At 36.7% G+C, this 12318-nt stretch overlaps 1 protein-coding gene across 3 annotated transcripts in view; it reads right to left on the bottom strand.

Annotated features, from left to right (window-relative positions):
• The window catches only part of LOC145676125 (protein FAM133B-like), a 36282-nt gene extending 24270 nt beyond the window's left edge, over positions 1–12012 (bottom strand). The window contains exon 1 of one of the 3 annotated variants that reach the window (XM_081747028.1): positions 11854–12012. The gene's annotated coding sequence lies outside the window, so the exon portion shown is untranslated. Of the gene's footprint in view, positions 1–11453; positions 11519–11596; positions 11755–11853 lie in introns of those variants that run through there. The other 2 variants (XM_081747029.1, XM_081747030.1) reach the window with 2 other exon arrangements.
• Positions 12013–12318: the final 306 nt, after the last annotated feature.

The raw sequence follows: 12318 nt of genomic DNA, 5'->3' as shown, positions 1-12318 counted from the left end.
TAAATAGAAGGTACGCTAGCAGTGAGTACTGGTACAAAATGCAGTCTTGAAGGAGGCAACCTCTCGCAAAAATATAAACTATTTAGTTCCCAAAATAGCATCCTTTAAGCATTTGAAGCAATATTATCCTTTCGCCGTTTATTTTATAATCATTATTTCTTGACGTCTCGTTTAGCATAAAAGGGAAAATCTTGAAATATAAGATGTGTTAACTTTACAATGCCCACTCCAGCTGGTATACTCACTCAGAAACAAGAAATTACACTCTATTTTAATTTTATGAAAATGGGTCAAAACTTACCGAACCGTAAGCTAACTCGTTCCTACCCAGGGTTTGCCCAAGTGAGATCAGCCCGAAAAAAAAAAAAACACTGGTCTTTTTCGGGTTGGACCCACCGGATAAAAAGCCACTTTAAAACCCACCTGGGGTTTTGAGCTTTTTGATAGTATATTATTGGTAAAGTAAGGTGATCAAATTGAAAGTGATTTTTAACAGATTTTGGATTCTCCTTGGGTAAATTAGATGGTTTTATGTTAAGGTATACAACAACATTCAACATAAGACCTTTAGAAAGTCCCGAATGCACTGAATAAATAAATAAATAAATAAAGCTTGAGATAATTATACAACAATTAATGTATGAATTATGCTTTAGCCTATTTGAAGCAAAAAAAAAATGCAATTTTATATTTTAGAAAATACTTTCCGTGAATAGTGTGCTCTCCGACTAGGCGACGCCGAGGGACGTTGTGCCTTACACGTTTGATGTTTTTAAGCCATAGGTGCCGGTACTACCAGTAAATATGTAAATACATTAGTAAAAGTATTGGTATTATTTCTTACCTTTGATGTAACACAACTATTCTTCATTTAAAATTGGTTTTCCAACAACAGCTTAGTTCAGTCATTTGTTGCTACTTCTCAAATAAGAATTCTGTAGAATCAACACCAGGAATAGCGTAAAAATTCTTCTCAAATTTTAGAAGCTTAATGCTCAGAGTTCCGAAGACTACGCAATGCTTATTATTTCAAGTGCTATATTCAAACTTATGTATTAGTGGAAATCTCAATGTACAGTAAAGAAAGCTGCATTTTCTTGAAAAACTCGACGTGAAAGAAGTGCTCAGTAAATTCCCGCAATTGAACGCACAAACATCGGAACTGAATACTTTAACAATAAAACTATTTATTTTACGCTGGAAGATATTTAATTTCATTTAAGACATTTTGAAACATTTACTTTATAAAATGTGAATGGTATCTTTGTTAATTCTTTTAAATTAATTATCGGGAAAGAACCGTCTTGCAAAACGTGCTCGGAAAATTCTCGTAATTGAACGCACGAAGTATCTGAAGTGAACTTCAACAATAACATCTTTATTTTACGCTGGAAATATTTATTTCAAGACATTTTGAAACATTATATAAAACATGAATTATATCTTTGTTTAAATTAATATATTTGGTATTAATATTTGGCGAACGTCACTGAGGCTCCCGGGATGACTCGATATGCATTTGTTCGTTTGTCTGCCTGTACCACACACACTATAGGGTACAACTTTCGGTTTCTTACTGAAGTTTAAATTTCCAGGATACAAGCATGGGACACTAAATTTCCTGTATAGATTTTGGCGGCATACCAACGTAAAATTTCAAAATAGCGGCCATTGTTTTTTCAATATAACGGGTATTCACGCTACAGAATGCATTTTTCAGATTTGAGGGTAGAAGCACGCAACATTCTGAATTTGCTATAGATATTCTCGGCTATCCAATGCAAAATTTCAAAATGGCGGCCATTTTTTCAAAAAATCAGGGAATAGAAAATTGTTGCAATTTGTGACAATGACAATCTTGAAACATAAATCACATTTTAACACTTTTACCCCAAAGCCATTGAAATATTTTGAAAAAATCCAATTAAACCCAAAAATACCCATATGGGCTCATGTGGGTTGGTTTTTTTCTTTAAAAAATCGGGTTTTTTCAAGTCCTGTTCCTATCCGACCCTACTTATCCTATCTACTCTACCTAGCTACTCCTTTTAAAGCGGTCCTGCTTATCGATGTGCAGCTGGAGCGTGTATTGTAAAGTTTATCCCATGAGTTTAAAATACAACGATTAAGAACAGCCTGACCAGATTCTCAAACTGAAAGAATAGAACACCACAAAACAAATCGTGGATCTCACGGTTTTTTTCGATATACTTTCTTGTATAAAGAAAAACTTGAATTGAAAATGCGTTTTCTTTTTGGGATTTTCACTATATCCGTAGAAGAAAACTAACTTACTTAGTCGCGTTCTCTTCTACCCATTGGTGTCGAGGTGTTATACAGAGCTATCTACCGTCATTTTCTTGGCTTGTTCCACTCCAAACCCCGTGCTTCCAATATCTCTCTAACATGCATGTTCCAGGTTTTTCGTGGTCTTCCTTTTGGTCTTCGGCCTTGGGGGCGTGCTTCCAGTACGGAAATCTCGTTTCTTTCATTCTATTTATATGCTTAAACCATTTAATTTGGTTATGTTCCACTGTTTCTTGTAATGGCTGAGTGTTCAAAGATAATCTAATAGTTTTATTTTATATTCTATTCTTCCTGGTTTTCGCAGATATTCTCCTTAGGTAGCACATTTCCACTGTTTGTTTGGCTCGTCGGTGTCTTCCGGTTAGGGCCCAGTTTTCGCTACTGTACGTGAGTGTTGGTCTCTAAGTAGTTTTGTATACCGTTATATTTGTCTTTGTGGATATTTCCTTTTTACTAATGAAATCCTTGTTTATCATTTGGTATAATTTTCTTGTCCTCATGGTTCTATCCTATATTTCCTCTTCTCTTCTTTGGTTGTTTACGTTCACTCCTAGGTGTTTATAGTTAGAGGTCTGCGCGGATGCGGATATCCGCATCAAAATTGGTATTTGCGGAAATATATATCTTTTCTGTGCGGATAGCGGATAAAGTTGCGGATAATGTTTCCTACATTTTTTCTACCTAAAAAATGCTGTGAGTTTTCTGATAATGGTGGAAAGAGCACTAGAAACGTTCGTTTTGAATTAAAAGTTTTAAAAAACCAGTTGAAAAATACTAAAATCAAACTGCAAGTGTGTGTGAAGCTTGTGACTCAGTGACAGCAAAAGGACAAAAAATGACACGAGAGTTGCCTTTTGTTGCTGTTTTCAATATTTTTAGCCCCCTTTTTGTAGGTGAATGACATCTCTGACCTAAACAGAAAGAAACGACAGGCCCCATCGCTACTCCTCAAGTACCACTATTTGCTGTAAAAAAGAAAAATAATTGCCTCCAAAGCCCCTTTGATAAAGCTGAAAATTTCCAGACCATTCGCCTTGAAAAGGAAGAAATGTCTTCAAATAAAGTTTTTTTAGCCTGAGAGGTCAGGAACCAAAACCCTAATTTAAAACACCGCATCCCCTTCCATAAACTGAAAACTGGTCAGCAGAATTATCTTTGCCTTTTGTGACAAACTGGAGAAGCGAGTAAGTCACCGAAATAGTAAACAAATCACACCATACGCTCATCTTTCTCTCTTAAAAAAAAAAAAATCTTCGCTGTTTCCTTTGAAGTACAGCAGATACTGAATGCACATTGGCGACCCCCAGATTTCTCTCTTCGGAGAGGTGCCACGGACCTCAATGAACATTCCGAGGGATTGGAGTTTTATAACAGCAATTGTTTCTCTCTCTCTCTTTTCTTGTGTGTATGTGTATATGTATGTATGTTCTGGGCCTCTGGTAAAGAAAGAAAGAAAAACCAATGCGTTGTTTCTCGTACCCTAAATGTGTCCAACAATAGTGGGGGCTGCAAAGAAAAGCAGTAAATTCTAAACTCGATTGCCTCCATTGCCTCTTCCCGAAATTAACGGTATAGACTTCCTATTTGTATTCGAAGTTTTCACTTCTGGTTTCAGTAAAAGCGTGGTCGTGAAAGCTTGAGTTGATTTTGAGTTTAACGTCCCGTTCAGCAGCGAGGCTATATGAGGCGTGGACCTACTGATTAACGTGGAATCCGAACCACATGAGCTCCCACAGGAAATTGAACCTGGGTCTCCCACGCCAAAGGCGCGTACGCTAACCGCTTAGCCACGAATGAGCTTGGTCGTGAAAGTATACATTGTACTGCTTTGTTAGTTTCGTCAGTTATTTTTTAAATTTAGTGCAGTTACTGGTGCTAGAGTCAGTTCGGGATATGTGATGTGTTTGCGGTCCTGTGATTAATTTTTATTTCTTAATAACGATTATTTCTATTTCGCCTTTGTGTTTAGAACAAATGCCCCTTTTTTTATGAGTAATGATGAAGTTTAAAAACTTAGTGACGTGCTCTAAAATTAGTCGATTGAGGGGATATTACCTACGTGGCATTATTTTGGTCCGATATCTGCATTTGAAAATCTTGGGTAAGTACATAAATCGTTCATTAATTTCTAATTTGTATCTGCACGGTTTATATTGCATTTTATTTATCGTAGTTGGTATTTGATTACGAGGAATCTGATATAATATATTGTTTCGTTTGATTCAGAAAACTACGTGTATTATAGAATATGTAAGTTGTATATATTTGCTAACTCATTATCTGCGGATGCGGATAGAGATGTTGCGGATGCGGATAGAGATTCTGCGGATGCGATATTTTGTATCCGCGCAGACCTCTATTTATAGTTTTCCACTTGTTCTTATGTTTCGTTTTCCAGCTTGATTTTGTTTCGTGTTTTCTTGGCGATTACCATGGTTTTGGTTTTCTCCTTGCTTATTACAATATTTTTCTTTTATTAATTCTGTTAAGTATACTTAGGTTTTGCTGTAGAACAGTTTCTGATTTTGCTATTAGTACGATGTAGTCAGCATACTGAAGTTCTGTTTAATCATTTTCATATTCCAGTATCCTACATGAAATGGTTTCAGATTTTTGTGACAATTCTTTGAGTACTTCATCTATTAAGATTGTAAACAGATATGAGGATAAGATATCTCCTTGCTTCACCCCAGCCTTGATTTCAAATTCTTCTGATTTGTGACTGCCAGTACTCACGTAACTTAGCAACATTTGTACCCACTTTCTATAGCTTTTAAGAGGTTTTTGTTTACGTTTTTTTTTTTTTTTCCCTAGTACTTTCCATACTTTTCTTTCCATGGAACTCTATCGAATGCTTTGTGTAGATCTACAAAGCACAGGTGTGCGGTTTTGTTGTATTCTATGTATTTGCTGATGATTTGTTTGAAGATAAAGATATGGTCTTGTACATTTCTCATTTGTCTGAAGCCTGCTTGTGTTTCTTCTGGTGGTTGTTCTGTTATTTTCCTGAGTCGATTGTCCAGGATTCTTAAGTAGATTTTCCCTGGTACTGAGTACAAATATGCCTCGGTGATTTTTGCATTCGCGATTGTCCTCTTTCTTAAAAATTGTTATTGTTACTGAAATTTCCCATTCTTTTGGTATTGTTTTTTGTTTCTATATTCCGTTTAGTATGTTTAGAAACAGTTCTTCTCCAGGTTTTCCCATATATTTCAGCATTTCTGGTGTTACTCCGCCATGTCCACTAGCTTTGTCTAGTTTTTGTCTTTTTAGTGCTTCCTTTAGTTCCTCCATTTCTATTTTATTTGTTTCGTGTTTCACCTGTTTCGTTCGTTTCGTCTTCGTTTAATTCATCTAGGTTTGTGTCCTGTTCTGTCTTGTGTGTGGATGCAGGGTGTCCACTCTCAAAGCGTTTTGAAATTCCCGGTTTTCCCGGCTCTACTAGATAAATTCCCGATTATAACGGGCACTAAAAGACGAATATTTTGCGAAAGAGGCGGAAGGATTATTATTTAGTTCCCACCCGAACAACATAAAATTATACTATCGAAAGAAATTATATTTTCTTACCTGTTTTCATTACTTCCCGATAAGTGCATTGATTTTTTCTTCCAGAAGAGCAGCTTCTTTTTTTGCCTCAGCAATTACCTTTGCCTTTTTAGCTTCTAATTCCAGTCTTTCTCGCGTCACACGTTTTCTCTTTTTTTCCATCTTTTCCTTTTCACTCAAATCCTTCGCCTTTTTCTTCAAATGTTCAGTATACCGAGCCTGTGCATTTCTGGCCGCATGTATCATATCTTTGTTGATTTTAATTGACTCCAATCCACCTAATGCACTCACACCATCATACACTTGTCTCATGGCAATAAGGCTCTTCTGTTTGATTCTCAAAAATGCATTCAGAATTTACAGAAAATCTTCTCTCTACTGATGCATTTCCGTGTGACAGTATCAAAATACATTGTATAAAATCATTGAGTTCTTTTACACTGTCCTCACTGAATACGCTAAGAAGTTCAACATAAAATGCATCCAGACGCTTCTCCTTTCTTTTAAACGTTTTGCACTGATGAATAGATTCAGGTGACGAAAATACCTTCCAATATTGTCCCATAATTTTATCTGCTTTGCTTCCGTAAACCATTGTTTAGCTAGCATCTCCTCCAAAGATAATGTGAAACGCTTCTCCGCTAGTGTCATGTTGTGACCAATAAGCACAGGGTCGAGACACGAAATAGCTCGAGTAAGTTTGTATTTCAATGGTCAGTGGCGTCATCCTGTTTCACCATTGCCACGTTCACTTGCGATTCACCATTGATGCTGAATTCGGACGCCCCAAACGGTGGATACCGACAGGATGACACTGGAACCGACTCAACGAATCATGAATTCAGAAACGCCCAGTGACTTATCGGTAGAAAACAATTGAGCTACGCCTTGAGTTTTTAACTTTCGGCCTTCTTCGGCTATTATCGTCGTGTTTCCCGGTTCTTTGGAGAAATTCACGGCTTATTCCCGTTTTTTTCCCGGTTGATGAAATTCCCGGCTATTTCCCGGTGGGTGGACACCCTGGGATGTCATTTTGCAATAAATCTTCAAAATATTCTTTCCACCACTGCATTATCTCTCTTGGTTTCGTTCTGAGTTTACCGCCTTTTCCTTTTACGAAATTTAAATTCCTTGCCCTTTCTCATCGTTTTTAATACCTTATAGAACAGTTTTTAGTTTTCTGTACTATTTTCCTCCATACTGCCTCCAAACTTTTCCCATGTCTTTTTCTTGGCTGCTAGTACTTTGATTTTTCACAATTCCAGATATAGCACGTTAGCCATTTTACGCTGAAACATACAGTAAATCTGTACACAGCTAATGGTCAGGCACCAAGGAAGTAATCGAGAGTATATGAGAATAATGTTTATAACAAGGAAAGCGATGTGGAACTGCAAATATTCTATGTATGGTCTACGTATACTTAGCATGCACGTAAACAAAGAAATAAATAGCCATCATGCATGTATAGAATGTAGGAATATCAGTTAGGCCATAAAAAAATCTGTTGCAATATAAGAACTTTTACTTTAGCTTCGGATTAAATTTATTCTTTATGGAAACAAGATTAATTGTATCATAAAAAAAAGTAATATGCAGCAATTTATTCCGATATTGCAGGGGTGCCCACAAGGGGGGGGCTATGACGCAAACTGCGTCATTGAAATATTTGGGGGGGGTAAAAATCTATATAAATATGTTTGAGGGGGTGTAATTAAACGAAAAGTTTTTTTCATGGAAGAACACCTACGGATAGACAATTGAGGGGGGGGTGCGTCATGGACATGAGGGGGGGGGGGGGGCACCACTGCGATATTGAATTGAAAGTTTTTGACATAAGGCTAAACAAGCATAGTAAAAGCCAATTATTCGTTTGATGCAAAAAGGGCGAAACCTCGCTTACGTCCTCATTACATCAAACTCCTCAATTTCTGGGTTCACTTGGGCAGAAAGTACTACCAAATAAGAAAATTCGTAAGTAAAATACAATGTAAAGCACTTTTCGTGAAGGAATGAGAGTGTGAATGTAAGTAATTATGTCAGTGCACAACATATCAAAATGAATTTTGAATGAAATCTTTGAGTCTTATATTCCATGATTATGCCGGCTAGGCTAAAGGAGACGGTGATGGTAAGAAATGAATGAAATGGTGGAATAAATGAAGTGGAAGAAACGGTAAAACCTCGAGGAAATCCGCGCAAACGGTTCGTCCACCACAGTTCACTTGGCGGGAGCTGGGACTGAACCCGGGACCCCATACACCAAAAGTGAACGTTCTACCACTGAGCCACCGCGGACAAAAAATGAATTTAGAGTGATAGTGAAAGTATTGTATGTGCTCTTCTGCTATCTTTGTTTATACGCTGCTGCTCTCTACGGACGCATCCCTCGCTACCGCTCTGGCCCTCCTGCTATGCGTCCCTCCGACTTGCTTAGATAGCATTCGTGCTTTTTAATGGATACCTAGCACAAGTTAGTTCGTGCTTTACGCACTGTAGTTTTTATGCCATATTCCCCCACTGTATTTATACTGAGCCCTCCTGAAGTCAATCTGCAAGTAGTAATGGAGCTTCTCATTTAGCGATGTTCTGCTAAAAGAAATACAAAACTCTAACCTTACCTGGAAGTATATCTAAATTTGGTAGAACCGTCTGCTCGAGTAATGACCAATTTCAGTATGAAGTGTTTCATAGATTATTATACATTTTGTTTCCTTGAAGACTAGAGTTGGCAAGTCTTTACTTTAGGCAAGACAGTGACAGGAACCGATTTATCAGAACCGGTTCCAGCAGTTACAGTTCCCAAGAACTGAAGACAGAAAACAAAGGTTAACTGCTGTATCGACGGACCAATTTTAGGAAATTTACCGGGTCAATTAGAGAATTTATTTAAGTTTGTGAGGAAGAATGAGTGAAAATCAGGTAAGGGGAATACCGGTAGTAAAAGTTAAGAAAATGGTTATATTTGATGTTATAAGCGGCACTATATGTGGAGGCGAATGGACTATTTCGCGGAGAGGCACACTTGTTTTACTTTACGGATTCATAGATTGTAAAAGGGCAGGGTGGAAAAAAAATCATGATTTTTTTTATTTAAATCAAATCTTTCTCCTCGTATAATACAAGTCGCGAACTGAAGAAAAAAATATTAGGAATTAGCATTAAATGTTAATTATGCCATCTAAGTGAAAGTATTGGGGTTGAATTTTGAATTAATCCCCAATCGTTAACCTATATCAATCCCAAACAATGTGTTTTTAACTTTTTTTTTTTTTTTTGGTAAATTATAGACTTTCAGTCAAGCATCATTCCTATTTATCCTACGATCATGGTTCATACCTCCTTATCTTCAGCATAGAACAGCCTTTAAAACGATAACATTCACATTTTCCCTATCATGTCCCTGAAGCGAAAACTTATGAGAGAAGTCGGGATTTTTTTTTTTTTTAATTTTGATCCACTCTGGACTCCCCTATGTTAACGCACAGATCTCAAAATCAACTGGGAAATACTAAGGGTGTACTAAATGTGTGTACAAAACTTCAAGCTTCTATCTTGATAGTAAGAGTGAGAAAAATATTTAACAATGAGCTAAGAACATCCCCACAATACCCAGATGACCCGGATGTAATATAAAAATTTCCTCAGACATCCCTATTTATCCTAGAATCATGATTTGTACATTATTCTCTTCACAATAAAACAAAGTTTCAAACGGTATCATTCAAATGTCTCCATCGTGTAGGCTATCTGGGCTGGAAAATCAAGACTATGTTAAGAAATATCCCATTTTTTACTTTTTACCCCTCTGTACCGCCTCTGTTTAAAGGCAAAGATCTGAAACAAATCTAAAAAGATACTAAGGGGTGCAGTGAATGAGTGTCCAAAATTTCAAACTTCTAGATGCAAAAGTAAGCCCGCGAAAAATAATATCCCCAAATACCCCAGATTCCCGTACAAAACAGAATCTCAGGTAAGTTTCCTGAGACATCCCTATTTATCCTAAGATCATGGTTCGTACATCATTCTCTTCAGAATAGAACAGCCTTTCAGATGGTACCATTCATATGTCTCCATCTTAGGCGGAAAAATCGCAAAGAAAGCTTTTTTTTTTTTTTCCTCTGGACCTCCTGTCTTCACGCAGAGATCTGAAATCATCTAAAAAGTACTAAGGGTGAACTGAACGAGATGCAGAAATTGTCTTCTAAATGCAAAATGTAGGCGCGCCAAAAAATAAAAATAGGCACAACAAACAATCTTTTTTAAATTTATGACGTCATCACATCCTATGTCTTGACGCAGAGAGGCGTGAAAGCGTATGTAACATGCTCTACAATGCGTTCGAGAAAACGAAGTAAAAAGCTTTATTGGTACCTTTTTAATCGAATAATGGAGATTTTATCCTATCACCTAAACATAAGTGATATAATTTAAAAGGTTAAGCGTTAAGGAAAAAGTACAGCAACGCTTATCAAAGTGACACTTTTGTTTTTCCACAAAAGTTACTGATATTTGGCAGGGGCATATTTTAAAGGAAATTGTAACTACTAGCGGTACGAAATACATAAATTTTGCCCAAAGTTATAAAAAAAAAAAAAAAAATCGAGGGGGGATACGACACTTCTAAATACGCCCTATTATCTAAGGACAAATATATAGCCGCGCACACAAAAGAATCTTCGTCTTAAATGTCCATAGTAATTTCCCCGTTGGAATAGTTAACGATTTACAATATAAACCCTATGTTACGAAGAGAGGAAAACAGGATTGCCCTGTTACCCGTTCAAAACGGGATTTTCCATAATCATCCTCTGCATGACACTTGTGTTCACACAATGCTGTACATACTGTACATTTGAGTCTCATTTATTATGATTATCATCTTCCATACCGGTAATCGAAATAACGGAACAGACACGGGACTTTACTTATTTTCACTTTAAATTATTTCGGAATTTGATTTAAATCAACGATTTTTATTTACAAAATAGTGATTTAAATCAGACTGATTTAAATCGATCCACCCTGTAAAAGGGGCAAGAAAAATTTGGACGTCTTTAATTTGCCCATTTCATGTCGAGAACAGAACCCAACTAACCCTGCGGGGCTTCTAACCCGTTCCTACTACTACTACACTACTTATATTATGGATCCGTATAGTAAAACTACACGCCTAGTATCATAATGTAATCCAACCAAATATAACTTAATGCAGTACATTTTGGTACTCTTTTCGATTTTCAAATTGGTTCGGCGATACAGCAGTAACGCCGAAAACAATGTGCCCTGTGGTGCTCTAACCCCCTTTCACTCGCTCACGCTCGGTCGACAATACTGTGAATCCAACTGCAACGACATCTACTAAGAAATATAAAAACTACATCCATGTGAATTAAGAACAGCAAGAAACCTGTGAAAACCTTTGAATAATAGTAAGAGTGACTGGATATCACCGCCTTGCCCAAAGTAAAAATGTATGAGTTAATAACCAAATCAACAAGCATTCATAAAGCACCTCATACTAAAATTATTGATTCAAGTTCGAAAAAACTTCAAAATTGGTAGAATATCATAGGCTAAAAATGGGCAATCTTTACCCAGCTTTAATCCTAATCCTGAAACTGCTACAACGTCCTCTCAATTCTCGGTACTAATTATAACAGTGGCATAGACGCATGTGACAGCAGTTATAACAAAGTGTGCAAGGAGTTCCAATAATTTATGAAAGAACATTAAGTACCTATATACGTATTTCGCTTTCTATTATTTTGTTACTATTTTGACTATAAATCAACTGCATTTCCATGCCGACGGTATTTTTTTTCTCTCTCTACTTGAATGGACAAAACTCGCCGTTGCACTATCGTACTCTCACGTACATCTTACCCAACAGCTATACTTCTCGCTTTGATTTTCTTTGTTTCAAAGGTTCATCTTCAAAATACAATTAATTGTAGAGGGTAAATCAAAACTTACATATTCTACTATGAAACTTACATATTTATCCGTAAAATACATATTTTAATTTCGAAAATAAATCGTTTCATTCTATCCTTCACTTTTGTCCTTCCTTCGCAATTTTAGTTCTTGCAATGTTGCCAAGTAAAACTCCTCTTTAGTCGCCATTAAACTAACTAACTAACTACGCTCTATGGCCTATGGAACCCGGAGGTTCAATGCCGCGTTCACAAAAGCTCTCCAAACTTCTTCTTCTTCTTCTTCTTCTGCGGTTGATTCTTGCCTTAGCGAAGATCGCTCTCCCGGCAATTATATTCGGTTTGATGAAAAGAAAAAGATGAGGAATTGGGATGAATCTTTAGAGATGTTTATAAGATGCTGAATAACTTAGTTCTTTGTAAATAAAGATAATAAGCAGTTAGAACAGGTGGGGATAAGGTGAAAATGAACGAATCTACATTAAAAGGGCCAGAACCGTGAAATTTATGAAGAATAGAGAGAAAT

This window comes from Thermobia domestica, chromosome 18 (genome assembly GCF_964235325.1).
Source record: "Thermobia domestica chromosome 18, izTheDome1.hap1.1, whole genome shotgun sequence".
Taxonomy (NCBI): domain Eukaryota; kingdom Metazoa; phylum Arthropoda; class Insecta; order Zygentoma; family Lepismatidae; genus Thermobia; species Thermobia domestica.
Note: the sequence above shows the minus strand (reverse complement) of the source record. Positions and strands in the feature narration are given on the sequence as shown.